The following is a 13,424-nucleotide window of genomic DNA, read 5'->3' as shown; positions in this document are numbered from 1 at the left end:
GCACTCATACACTCGTGTACCAGAGGAAGGCAGGAGTGTCTGTCTTCCCTGGTGTGTGTGTCTGTGTGTGTGTGCGCGTAGCACACATACACTAGTGTTACAGAGGAAGGCAGGTGTCTGTCTTCCCTGTAACTTCTCAGTTTTCTGGTTTCTTTTGGGAGATCCTTTTTGCCCTCAGTTGTATTTCCCTCTAGAGTTAAAGAGGTAGCCAGTTCTCCCCTGGCGTCCTTCGTTTGTTTATTAAACCCATCTCTTTTTAAGTCTCATTTGTTGGTCATTTTCACAACTGCCGCTTTGGTGAAGCGGCAGAGCGTCAGTCTCGCAACGCAGCGGCCTGGGTTCGAGTCCCAAGAAACTTTACTTTTCATTTCCGGTTTACCTGCTCTAAGATTGAAAGACTCTGCACTTGGGCCCGTTGGTCACGTGATCGTGGTAGCTCACTCAGTAGCGCGTCGGCCCTCCAACACGGCGCCCTGGGTTCAAACCCTGTTGTAAGTGAGCACCACATTACAGAAAGATCCAGCCAAGACATGGACCCAGCAGAGATGTTCAATCTAGAGCAGGTAAAAGTCACTCTAGCTAGTCAGGGGGTGACTGTGGGGAGGCATGAGCAGGCCCTGCAGCAGATTCTTTCTCAGCTGCAGGGTCTGACAAATCTAGTAGCCCAGCACACTCCTGAACCTCCCCAGGAGGAGGCTGCCCCTGCCCGAGCAGCCGTGATTCTTTATGCTGAGCCCCCTCTACCAGCCCCAGAGCGCTATGCTGGTGAACCAGGAGGATGTAGAGGGTTCCTCCTTCAGTGTTCACTGGCTTTCGAGCTGCAACCATCCCACTTTTCTTCTGAGCGTGCTAAGGTGGCATACATCATCTCTCTCCTCACCGGTAGGGCATTAGCCTGTTCAGCAAACGACAGGCCCAATTGCTGCCCCCCCACAGACCTTTTGACATTGCCATCAACCTCCTCCCTGGCACTACCCCCCCTAGGGGTAGGCTGTTCTCGTTGTCGGCGCCAGAACGCCAGGCAATGGAGAACTATGTCCAGGAGGCCCTGGCCTTGGGGTTCATTCGGCCGTCCACTTCCCCAGCCGGAGCCGGCTTCTTCTTTGTGGGGAAGAAGGACGGGGGTTTGAGACCCTGTATTGACTACAGGGGTCTCAACAAAATAACCACCAAGGACCACTTTGCGCCTAGTCCAACGCTTCCTGGGGTTCGCCAATTTCTTCCGGCGGTTTGTGAGGAATTTTGGCTCCGTGGCAGCCCCTTTGACCGCCTTAACAAGAAAAACATCAGGGAGGTTCGTCTGTTGACCACGGCCCCGGTTCTCCAATTGCCTGACCCAGAACTCTCGTTCCTTGTAGAGGTGGATGCCTCTGAGGTAGGCGTGGGGGCTGTCCTCTCCCAGCGGTCTGGTCCTGGCCAGAAGCTGCACCCCTGTGCCTACTTCTCTCACCGCCTCACCCCTGCGGAACGGAACTACGATGTGGGTGACCGTGAACTGCTAGCAGTAAAGCTGGCGCTGGAGGAGTGGAGACACTGGCTTGAGGGAGCAAAACATCCCTTTCTGGTCTGGACGGACCACAAGAATTTGGCCTACATCCAGCAGGCCAAACGTCTTAATTCGCGCCAGGCCAGGTGGGGATTGTTCTTCACTCGGTTTGATTTCATACTGTCATTTCGACCGGGCTCGAAGAACACCAAGCCCGATGCTCTCTCTCGCCAGTGGGAGCCCCCTCCTCAATCAAACACACCCACGACTATAGTCCCCAAAACCCGGATCGTGGCGCCCGTCCGATGGGGACTGGAGGACACAATCAAGCGGGCTCACCTTACTGAGCCTGATCCGGGTGGTGGCCCCCCGGATCGGCTTTATGTACCCGGGCCTGTAAGGGAACGGGTGCTTCAGTGGGGCCATGCATCCTCCCAGGCAGCACACCCAGGGACTACGCGCACGCTCAAGCTTCTGCGGCGGCGGTTTTGGTGGCCCCGCATGGAACAAGACGTACGAGCTCATGTGGCCTCATGTTTGGTGTGCTCCCAATATAAAGACCCCAGAACCAGGCCCACTGGTCTACTACTTCCGTTGGCCGTCCCCTCACGTCCTTGGTCCCACCTGTCCCTTGACTTTATCACTGGGTTGCCCCGGTCACGTGGCAACACGGTGATTCTAGTCATTGTGGACCGGTTCTCCAAGGCTGGCTGCTTTGTGGCTCTCCCAAAGCTGCCAACCGCTAAGGAGACGGCCGAGCTGGTGCTCCACCATGTGGTCCGGGTTCACGGACTCCCCTCCGACATCGTGTCAGACCGTGGGCCTCAATTTACCAGCCGGTTCTGGGGGGCCTTTTGTCGACTACTGGGGGCAGAGGCCAGCCTCTCATCTGGCTTTCACCCCCAGTCTAATGGCCAGACAGAGAGGGTCAATCAAGACCTGGAGCGCACCCTCCGCTGTCTGGCCTCCTCGTCCCCGTCTACCTGGTCTGATCAACTCATTTGTGCGGAGTATGCACATAACACCCTCTGGCACTCATCCCTGGGAATGTCCCCCTTTGAGTGCCAGTATGGATATGCTCCGCCCATGTTCCCCGGACAGGAGACGGGGACGGGGGTTCGTTCGGCAGAACTGCTAGTCAGGCGCTGCCGTAAGACCTGGCAGAAAGCCCGCAAGTCCCTTCTGTCTGCGAAAGCTGCTCAGAAACGCTACGCTGACAGGAGGCGGTTGCCGGCTCCCACTTATCGCCCTGGGCAACGGGTTTGGCTTTCAGCTAAGGCCTTACGTGGTGCCCCTCGCAAGCTGGCTCCTCGTTACATCGGGCCGTTCAAGATCCTTCGGCGGGTCAATCCTGTTGCCTACCGCCTTGCCCTTCCCCCTTCGATGCGCATTAACCCCACCTTCCACGTGTCCCGCCTCTAGCCGGTCTTGTGTTCCGTGGGTTCCACCGATCCGCCGGGCCCGCGTACAGTTGGCGGTGCGCCAGCATACACTGTCAAGCGCCTTCTGGACGTCCGGCGGGTCCGAGGCGGGCTCCAGTACCTAGTGGACTGGGAGGGTTATGGCCCAGAGGAGCGGTCCTGGGTGCCCTCCCGCCACATTCTGGATCCCGGGCTCGTCCGTGCATTTCGTCGGGACCGTGCTGCTGGGTTGGGGACGTCGGGTGCCGCCCCTCGGGGGGGGGGGTCCTGTAAGGGGTAGCTCTAGGGCAAGGCCTCCTCCTGCCACCAGGGGGAGGCCCCGAGTCACCCCAGCCAGTGATTGAGCCCAATTCCCTACACCTGGGCAGTAGGCTATATAGGCACACAGATCCAGTTGCCCCACTGCTGGATCTTTTGATTCTGGTGGTGTGTGTATCTGTGTGCCTGTGTAGTCTCGAGGTGAAGGCTGAGTGTGTGTCACTCCCCTTCGTGTGTGTCCCTCCCGAGTCTGTGAAGTGTGTGTGTCTGTGTGTGTGTGTGTGCGTGTAGCACTCATACACTCGTGTTACAGAGGAAGGCAGGTGTCTGTCTTCCCTGTAACTTCTCAGTTTTCTGGTTTCTTTTGGGAGATCCTTTTTGCCCTCAGTTGTATTTCCCTCTAGAGTTAAAGAGGTAGCCAGTTCTCCCCTGGCGTCCTTCGTTTGTTCATTAAACCCATCTCTTTTTAAGTCTCATTTGTTGGCCGTTTTCATAACTGCCGCTTTGGTGAAGCGGCAGAGCGTCAGTCTCGCAACGCGGCGGCCTGAGTTCGAGTCCCGAGAAACTTTACTTTTCATTTCCGGTTTACCTGCTCTAAGATTGAAAGACTCTGCACTTGGGCCCGTTGGTCACGTGATCGTGGTAGCTCACTCAGTAGCGCGTCGGCCCTCCAACACGGCGCCCTGGGTTCAAACCCTGTTGTAAGTGAGCACCACATTACAGTGTGTCTCTGTATTAATGCGCCACAGGAGGAGCGCTTTTTTAGGAGACAACAAATGAGTAATATATTGATCCTTTCTGGTAAAATACATCATCTTACAGATATTCCACAAACAATACTAATTAATAATATAGAGAACTCTGAGTGAAACACTGAGATCTGCAGAAGAACAAGTGACCGAAAGGAACTAGACCAGGCGGCGGATGACTACATTTTGAGGACACGCTGATGAAGTTCAGCTCAATCAGGCTGGAGGGAGAAGGTCCGCTATCAGAGAGAGGAGAGAGAGGCTTTATTAACGGTGGAGGAAACTAGTCTGAATCCCAGCACTTCAATGTATGTAGGCTACAATAATCACTTCCATGATATTAAAATATTAAATAAGAAGATAAAGCTCCCATTAGTTTATTGTTGTTGTAGATTGGTAGTTAATTAAGAAGGACGTTGGCAGATCTAGCTAGATAGTTGGGTAGCTCGGCTAATTAGCTGTTAGCTTTCACTGAACTCCAGCTTTCCTTCCTCACAGTTTATTCAGGTCAGAGAGCTTTTAGACAACAAATCCACGCCCTTCCATCAGAGTTTTATACGAGTCTCTAAATGTAGATTTAGTCTCCTTCAGCAGCACTAACTCTTCTGATGAGTCTGTTTTTGTTCAGCAGTAAGAAGATAGTAAATGAATGAAATTAAAACATTTAGTTTAGAATAAACTGCTTTAAAACTGGTGCAAAGGAACAAAACCCTGTGATATTGAACTTATTTGTGAATAGAGGATAGAGGTAAGCTTTAGTGTTTCAGGATTCTTCGATATGTCCAAAGACATTTAGTTATTTCCAGCATTTTTCTGTATGATGTTGAAACAGTTGTTTCATTGGAGAAATGGTGCTGAGCTGCTAATGCAGGTGAGGGCTCTTCATCTCTGTGAGAGCAGCTTAGCTTGAGGACTAGCTAGCTAACTACCATGTGTTCAGTGAAAGATCAGCAATTTTATTAATGGAAACACAAATAACTAAAGAAAGAAATCAACAGTGAATCGAAAGTCATTTGCATGAAATCATACAGGATTTTCTCTGTGGAGGATATTTCATTATTTTTTATTTATTTCTCAGTCAGGGAGCTTAAGCTCATAGAGGAGGATTTTCTAATAAAAATGTGCCTCAGCTCTTTGTCTACTGGATAAGCTTGACTTTGGGCTTAAGTTATCTTTCTAATCTGAGAAATCCTGCTTTGTGAAATTCCCTCCAGGAGTGGCTAAATGTCTACATAGGATACATCTGATGAACAGAATTACTAAACACATTTGATTGATTTTGTTGCTCTTGGTGTGCAGGTATCCCACCAATGCAGAGTATCTCCGAGTTACCAAAGCTTTAATGGTGAAGAGCTCTTTCCTGAGGGATGTTGAGGAGAGTGGTTATGTAAGTTTGTTTAAGAATGATTTTATTATGGTTGATCACAGAAGAGTAGTTGGTGTAATATTGGTGGAGAGAGGCCCACATTGAGGTATCACATGAAAAGTACAGGGAGACACAACCTAAAGGTGCATGTATTTGTCACTGTACAGCGAAATGTGTCCTCCGCATTTAACCCATCTGGTAGTGAACACACACTCACTCACACACACACACACACACACACACACACACACACACACACACACATATGTGTTAGGGGCAGTGAGTACACACACACACCTCCAACTCCACAACTCCAGCGCCCGGGGCCCAAGGCCTCAAGGGCCCAACAGTGGCAGCTTGCCGAGCCCGGGAATCGAACCCACAACCCTGTTATCAATATCCCGGCGCTCTAACCGCTGAGCCACCACTGCCCCTTGCAACCTGATGTGTTGATTGTAAAGGACCACATGAAGAAGACCTTTGAAGACTCTTGGAAAATTCTCAGGGGTAAGTGGAAAAAAGTAATGGGAGGTAAAACAGTATAGCCATCAAATGTGATGTGATGAACCAACTTCATATGAATAATTGTGTCTTTTATAGTCTATTATAAATATTTATGACTGTTCTAGGTTTTTTACTCTTCACTACTGCCTTCATCTCTACACTTTATTGCAGCATCATAATGAAGCTTTTGTGTGTTTTCTGCTTTTGTCTTACAGTGTATGATGAGGCTGATGACATCCATCCTGTGATGGTGAACATTTGTCACCGCTTCAGCTGAAACAGTGCTGGGAGTTGTCCTCTAAAGGACTCCTAGGTGATCTTCAAGAGATGCTCAGCAAAAGTGTAAGCACCCCACTTTCATCTCCACCAGCAGACCTACAGAAGACTCTTAAATTCAGTGATGCTCTCAGAGGTGTACAGGTTCAAGGGGAGGTGCTTCAGTGTGTGTCTAATATTACACTAAATTATGTAAATACTCCCCTGATGATGTTGGTGTAACGGGCCGTCTGCATACTGAAGTGATTCCATTGTTTTGGAAAGTCACGTACTTACTAAACATAGACACTGTGTTGGTTCTGTGTGGTAAAATGTAGCTTCTGGTTTCTGGTGGGTGTTTTTCTTTTTAATAAGGCTGATATTCTCTTATATAAGTGGAACCTACATTATGTACATTTTGCCGTGTCAGGATGAAATATGATTTTTGTAGCTGGTATAATAAAACCTTTTTACTTAGTTTCATTGTTTTATTTGCTGTTAATATCATATTGTAATGGTATGGAGTGCAGTTTCTTTTAATTTAATCTTCATAAACATTGTTCATGTTTTTCTGTTTCTGTTGCTCTTTCAATTAATGCTAAAGTTCAATCTGTTTACTGTTTACTTTCTGTAAATAAACAGTATAGAAAGACATTTTGATCATGAGTGGATATTTCTGGTACTCTTTAGTCACTGGGGTGGTACCTCTAAAAGCACATGCTGGCGCCTTTTGCAGAGGAGACACAGTTGTACCATAGTTTAAAGGTGCATTTTAGCCTCTTGGGGAACTTAATAGAACCTTAACTGGTACAAAAAAGTACTTGTGCTGAAAGGTTCTCTGTAGTATCTCAATAGGGTACAATACTGTGCACTATATAAGTGAGAAGCCCTCAACTGACTACACAATAGAAACACCTACAGTGGGGAGAACAAGTATTTGTTACACTGCTGATTTTTCAGGTTTTCCCACTTGCAAAGCATGTAGAAGACTGTAATTGTTATCATAGGTACTCTTCAACTGTGAGTGATGGAATCTAAAACAAAAATCCAGAAAAATACATTGTATGATTTTTAAATAATTAATTTCCATTTTATTGTGGGAAATAAGTATTTGATACACCAGAAAAAGAAACTTAATTTTTGGTACAGAAACCTTTGTTTGCAATTACAGAGATGAGACGTTTCCTGTAGTTCTTGACAAGGTTTGCACACACTGCAGCAGGGATTTTGGCCCACTCCTCCATACAGATCTCCTCCAGAGCCTTCAGGTTTCGTGGCTGTCGCTGGGCCACACGGACTTTAAGCTCCCTCCAAAGATTTTCTATTGGATTCAGGTCTGGAGACTGGCTAGGCCACTCCAGGACCTTAAGATGTTTCCTACGGAGCCACTCTTTAGTTGCCCTGGCTGTGTGTTTTGGGTCGTTATCATGCTGAAAGACCCAGCCACGACCCATCTTCAGTGCTCTTACTGAGGGAAGGAGGTTGTTGGCCAAAATCTCACGATACATGGCCCCATCCATCCTTCCCACAATACGGTGCAGTCGTTCTGTCCCCTTTGCAGAAAAGCATCCCCAAAGAATGATGTTTCCACCGCCATGCTTCACGGTTGGGATGGTGTTCTTGGGGTTGTACTCATCATTCTTCTTCCTCCAAACATGACGAGTGGAGTTTAAACCAAAAAGTTCTATTTTTGTCTCATCAGACCACATGACCTTCTCCCATTCCTCCTCTGGATCATTCAGATGGTCATTTGCAAACTTCAGACGGGCTTTGACATGCGTTGGCTTGAGGAAGGGCACCTTGCGTGCACTGCAGGATTTTAATCCTTGACGGCGTAGAGTGTTACTGATTGTTTTCTTTGAGACTGTGGTCCCAGCTCTATTCAGGTCATTGACCAGGTCCTGCCGTGTAATTCTGGGCTCATTCCTCACCTTCCTCAAGATCATTGATGCTCCACGAGGTGAGATCTTGCATGGCGCCCCAGACCGAGGGAGATTATCCGTTATTTTGCATTTCTTCCATTATCTAATAATTGCACCAACAGTTGTTGCCTTCTCACCAAGCTGCTTGCCTATTGTCCTGTAGCCCATCCCAGCCTTGTGCAGGTCTACAATTTTATCCCTGATGTCCTTACAAAGCTCTCTGGTCTTGGGCATTGTGGAGATGCTGGAGTCTGACTGATTGAGTGTGTGGACAGGTGTCTTTTATACAGGTAACGAGTTCAAACAGGTGCAGTTAATACAGGTAATGAGTGGAGAACAGGAGGGCTTCTTAAAGAAGAAGTAACATGTCTGTGAGAGCCAAAATTCTTACTGGTTGATAGATGATCAAATACTTATTTCCCACAATAAAATGGAAATTAATTATTTAAAAATCATACAATGTATTTTTCTGGATCTTTGTTTTAGATTCCATCACTCACAGTTGAAGAGTACCTATGATAAAAATTACAGTCTTCTACATGCTTTGCAAGTGGGAAAACCTGAAAAATCAGCAGTGTATCAAATACTTGTTCTCCCCACTGTATATCTGTATGCTGTTCATCGACTTTTCCTCCGCCTTCAAAATGGTCATTCCCACCAGACCTGGAAATCAACACCTGCATTTGTAATTGGGTCTTGGGACATCCTAATAAAAAGACCCCAGTATGTGCGGTTGTGTAGTTCTGTGTCCTGCAGAGACTCTGTGTGACAGTGGAATACGGCAGCTCCACTGTGGCAGATTGAGGCTCTGCAATAGGTGGTGAGAAATGCTCAGGACATCTTATCTGGCACAAGGTCCCCTTCCATGAGAGACGTTCCTCTCCAGCACTGTGTGTGGAAGGAGGTTGCAGCTTCATTAGGGACACCTTTCACTCCAGCCACACACTGTATAACCACCTACCATCCAGGAGGAGATGAAGAAACCAGTGAGATGAGACTGTCAGTGTTTGTGATGTAATATTTCACATTAAAATCTAGGACAGTCAGTTCTCTCATTTCTTGGAAAAGTCCTCTTTATGAAAGTTGGCAGTAGTTTAGTGTTTTGATAAACTTTAGTTCATGAAGTAATGTGAAGGAAAGGACACTCTCCATGTCACCGTGTGGTCAAACTGATAAAATGCATATGCAGATGCACATATTGATGAATCGTATGATTTCATGCAGTTATTGATAGTCTATAAAGAAAAGTCACATGATTTACTAAAACAAAACTAACTGTAAAATAAAGTAATTTTGTTTAAAAAAGCAATTTAAGTCTTTAATCTGTCTATCTCTATCAAATACATCAAATACTGACAATAATGCATTTAGAAATGTAGAACTGCAAGAAAATATGAGAGCAAAGAAACATATTTAGTAATTTTGCATTTCCTAACCATTCATTTACTCTTATAAACTGGAGAATCAGAGGGATTGCCTGCCCTATGAGACGGTATTAATGACATTTGAACAGATTTGAACTTTGACTTTATGGATGCATTTGTGTTCATTTAAAGATTGTTTAAATGAGTTCCCAGATCTGTTCCTGTGTGTGTTCCTGTTTCCAAAGACTTTCTAGTTCCAAAATGGCCCGTTTCCGTACCTGTGGTTGTTGACCTGCCTGCTGCCTATTGCGTCTCAGATGTTGTTTTTTTTATAACCAATGCTGATTAGAGGTCAGGGTCATCATCATTTATTAAACACTAACTTAAATCATCTTTATAAGTAAAAATGTAAATAAAAAATCAATAATAGTAGTGCTGCAAATACACCTTTTACATTTTTATATAAAACAAAGTCCTTAACTACCTTAGGTTTTAACATGGGCATTAGGCAGGTAGCAGTGGTAGGTGGGTGTGTCGCTGGTCTGGCATGGGTGGTGGTCTGGCAGTGTGTTAATGGAGGGAAAGGGTGGTGTGCACACCATCAGCTGATTGGAACCACAACTGAAGGAGCTTTTCTTTTCACAGTTGAGTCAAGAGGCTTTTATTATCATTTTAGCTCTGTATAAGTAAACAGTGAAATGAAATGATGATTTTCCCAGAAAAAGGTGCAGAGAATAAAAACAATACAGTACAGGACAGACTGCAGAAAGTGCAGCATGCAGACAATACAATAAATACAATAAATACAATAAATATAATAAATACGACTCAATTCTAAATAGAGGTATTCAGTGTAAGGTGCATAGAAATTTAACATGCCGTGACATCATATGCAGACCGCTGATAACACACATGAAACATGAAACACAGCAGGTACTGAGGTAGTAAGTATAGAATATATAAATAAGATAAATAGACGCAGACATTAAAATGCAATGGACAGTGGGGGTCCTTTTACAATGCTGCTGGTCTCACGGGTGCAGCATGTGATTTCAATGTCTGTAACAGAGGGGAGAGAGACCCCTATGATGATCTCAGCTGTCCTCACTATTCTCTGTAGGGTCTTGCGGTCTGAGGCATTGCAATTCCCAAACCAGGCGATGATGCAGCTGCTCAGGATGCTCTCCACAGTCCCCCTGTTGAACATGGAGAGGATTGGAGGAGGAAGATGAGGAAGCACACTAAAATAAGACCCCCACAGTAAGGTCACACTAACGAGAGCACACATAGATAAATTGGCAACAAACTGACATTTTTTAGGTTTTTAGTCTGTACTGAATTCAAGAAGGTTAATTCATGAAGTAAAATAACACAGTGATGCTGCCATATGAACAGTGAGACATGTGCCTATTCAGTTGATTAACCACTGATCATCATCAGCCTAACATCTGCTGCAGTGCTGAATCCCACTACCAACATATCACCTGTGACCCTGCCTCTCCACCTGCCTCTCCTCTCTCTGACAGCTAGTGTTTTCATTAAAAAACATCCGGATTTAACCATCTTCTTCTCATCTCGCCCTAAAGATCTTGGTCATGTAACAGATGATCTGCAGACTGTGCTCCATTGTGCTCTACAACTATCTGTCTGTCATTCCCTCCCCATCTGCCTGTGTGTCTAGCTATCCTTCCACAACTCTCTCTGTCTGACTTGCTAAAACACTGCCTCTCTGTCTGGCAGTCCACAACGGTCTCTGTCTGTCTGTCTGGCCCTCCACAACTGTCTGTGATTCTGTTTATGTTTCCCTCTCTCTCTCTGTCTGTCTGTCTATACCTCTGACTGTCTGTCTGTTTCTCTCCATAAAAGTCTCTGACTGTCTATTTTTCCACAACTTTGTATGTCTGTCTGTGTATCCTTTCAACATCTGTCTGTCTTTCTACAACTTTCTAAACACACTGTGGTCAGAGACGGGAACCTCTCGGCCTACCTCAAGGTTCCAAAGAATTTAATTCTCGGCGTCAAACTGAGCGTCGAAGCCCCTTTACTTACCCCCCCGCTCTCCACTCATTTCCACCATGACATGATCAGGAAAGCACAGATGCCTGTACATCACATGGCAGGAGAAGCTTTGTACAGGCACACTAGTACAAAGTACAAAAAAAAAAAAAAAAAAAAAAAAAAGAAAAAAAAGGGGGCAGTGGTGGCTCAGCGGTTAGAGCGCCGGGATATCGATAACAGGGTTGTGGGTTCGATTCCCGGGCTCGGCAAGCTGCCACTGTTGGGCCCTTGAGCAAGGCCCTTTACCCTCTCTGCTCCCCGGGCGCTGGAGTTGGCTGCCCACCGCTCTGGGTGTGTGTGTGTACTCACTGCCCCTAACACATGTGAGTGTGTGAGTGTGTGTTCACTACCAGATGGGTTAAATGCGGAGGACACATTTCGCTGTACAGTCCACACTGTACAGTGACGAATACGTGCACCTTTATCCTTTATCCTTTAGGTAAGGGGTGGGTGCCACAATTTAGTTAGGTGGTTATCTCTTTGCTAGGCAGGTAAGCTGTTCATTTTTTATTCATGCTCCACTCAGGTGTTCACAAAGGTTTTCCCCATAAAAAGTGCTAATGTGGTTAATGTCTAGTGATGGCTTTAAACGTGTTGAGGTTAAGTAGACTGTACTAGTATGTGCCTCTATTTAGAACCATTGCAGTTTCTCGGTTTGGCCACATGAGGGCATCCAAGCTCCATCTTCAGAAAATCCCAACGTGCTCTCAACCTCTGTGTCGTTCTCAGCAGGTCAGTATGAAGAGGAAAGCTCCTCACTGTACAGAGGAGCCCTTTTCTATTGAACTGAAGGACTTCTGTGTCCTTAATAATGAGGGAAACTGAGGCTGACGTTTAAAGACACTGTGTGATGCTCTCGAGTACAGAAGTCATTGTTGTGTGTATTTACTTTATAAAAGTGAAATCCAAGGACTAAACATCCTTCACCCAAATACTTGCAAAAGCACTTTTCTAAGAAAAGCGTTTATATTGTCTAGTGATGACTTTAAATGTGCCGAGGCAGATTAAGTAGACTGTACTAGATATGACCATTTTAATGTGAAATTAAATTAAATTAAAACACGAACCAACAACACTGACAATGTTTTCTCATTGTTTTTTTTATGTTTATTTCCAATGACTTGAATTATTTTAGATAGATGGGTTCCCCTTTTAAGTCATGGTTCCTTTTAAGGTTTCTTCCTCTTGATCTGAGGGAGTTTTTCCACTGTTCCCCGGGTCTCTATGAAGCTGCTTTGTGACAAAAGTGATATATGAATAAATTTAAATTTAATTTAATTAAATTAACACACACACACACACAACCTCCATATAAAACTGATAATATATTAATGTTAACAAAAACACTTCAAACACCCCCACGGCAATGCTAAAACTACCATTTTCAAGAAACAGCTTCACAAATAAACATGGGATCAACATTTAAACAGCAGATGTTTGTATCATGGCAATTTTAAAAAGCCAGCATGTCATTTATGAACAGGACAGAACTGATGAACATGTCCTTCAACCATGAAGATGAAGAAACTGCATTGCCATTTCTGCATTCCTCTGTCTTTAGACTAAATCCTTCATTTAAACAAACAGATTCTCATCAGCTGAAGGTGAGTCAAGAGCTTGATGCTCCAGTCTTTGTCACCTGTGAGACAACATGCATGGAAAATGCCACCCAGACCCACAAAGTGTCTCTGTTTAGTTTGTACTTGACCTTCCAAAACAATAGAACCATGCTGAGAAGCTCGATCTCCAGCACTAGAACATTCAAAGACAAGCTGCTTTGATTTCTACTAGAGTTTAGAAGTCGTCAGCCCTTAAACTCAGGTCTCTAAATGAGTTTAATGAAGTGGACATTTGGAGTCAGATGAACTTCACACTGTGAGCTATGGCTGTGTCTAACAGTCCGACTGTGTGTCTCTGTATTAATGCGCCACAGGAGGAACGCTTTTTTAGGAGACAACAAATGAGTAATATATTGATCCTTTCTGGTAAAATACATCATCTTACAGATATTCCACAAACAATACTAATTAATAACATAGAG

Source organism: Salminus brasiliensis, chromosome 12, assembly GCF_030463535.1.
Source record: "Salminus brasiliensis chromosome 12, fSalBra1.hap2, whole genome shotgun sequence".
NCBI classification, from domain to species: Eukaryota; Metazoa; Chordata; class Actinopteri; order Characiformes; family Bryconidae; genus Salminus; species Salminus brasiliensis.
Note: the sequence above shows the minus strand (reverse complement) of the source record.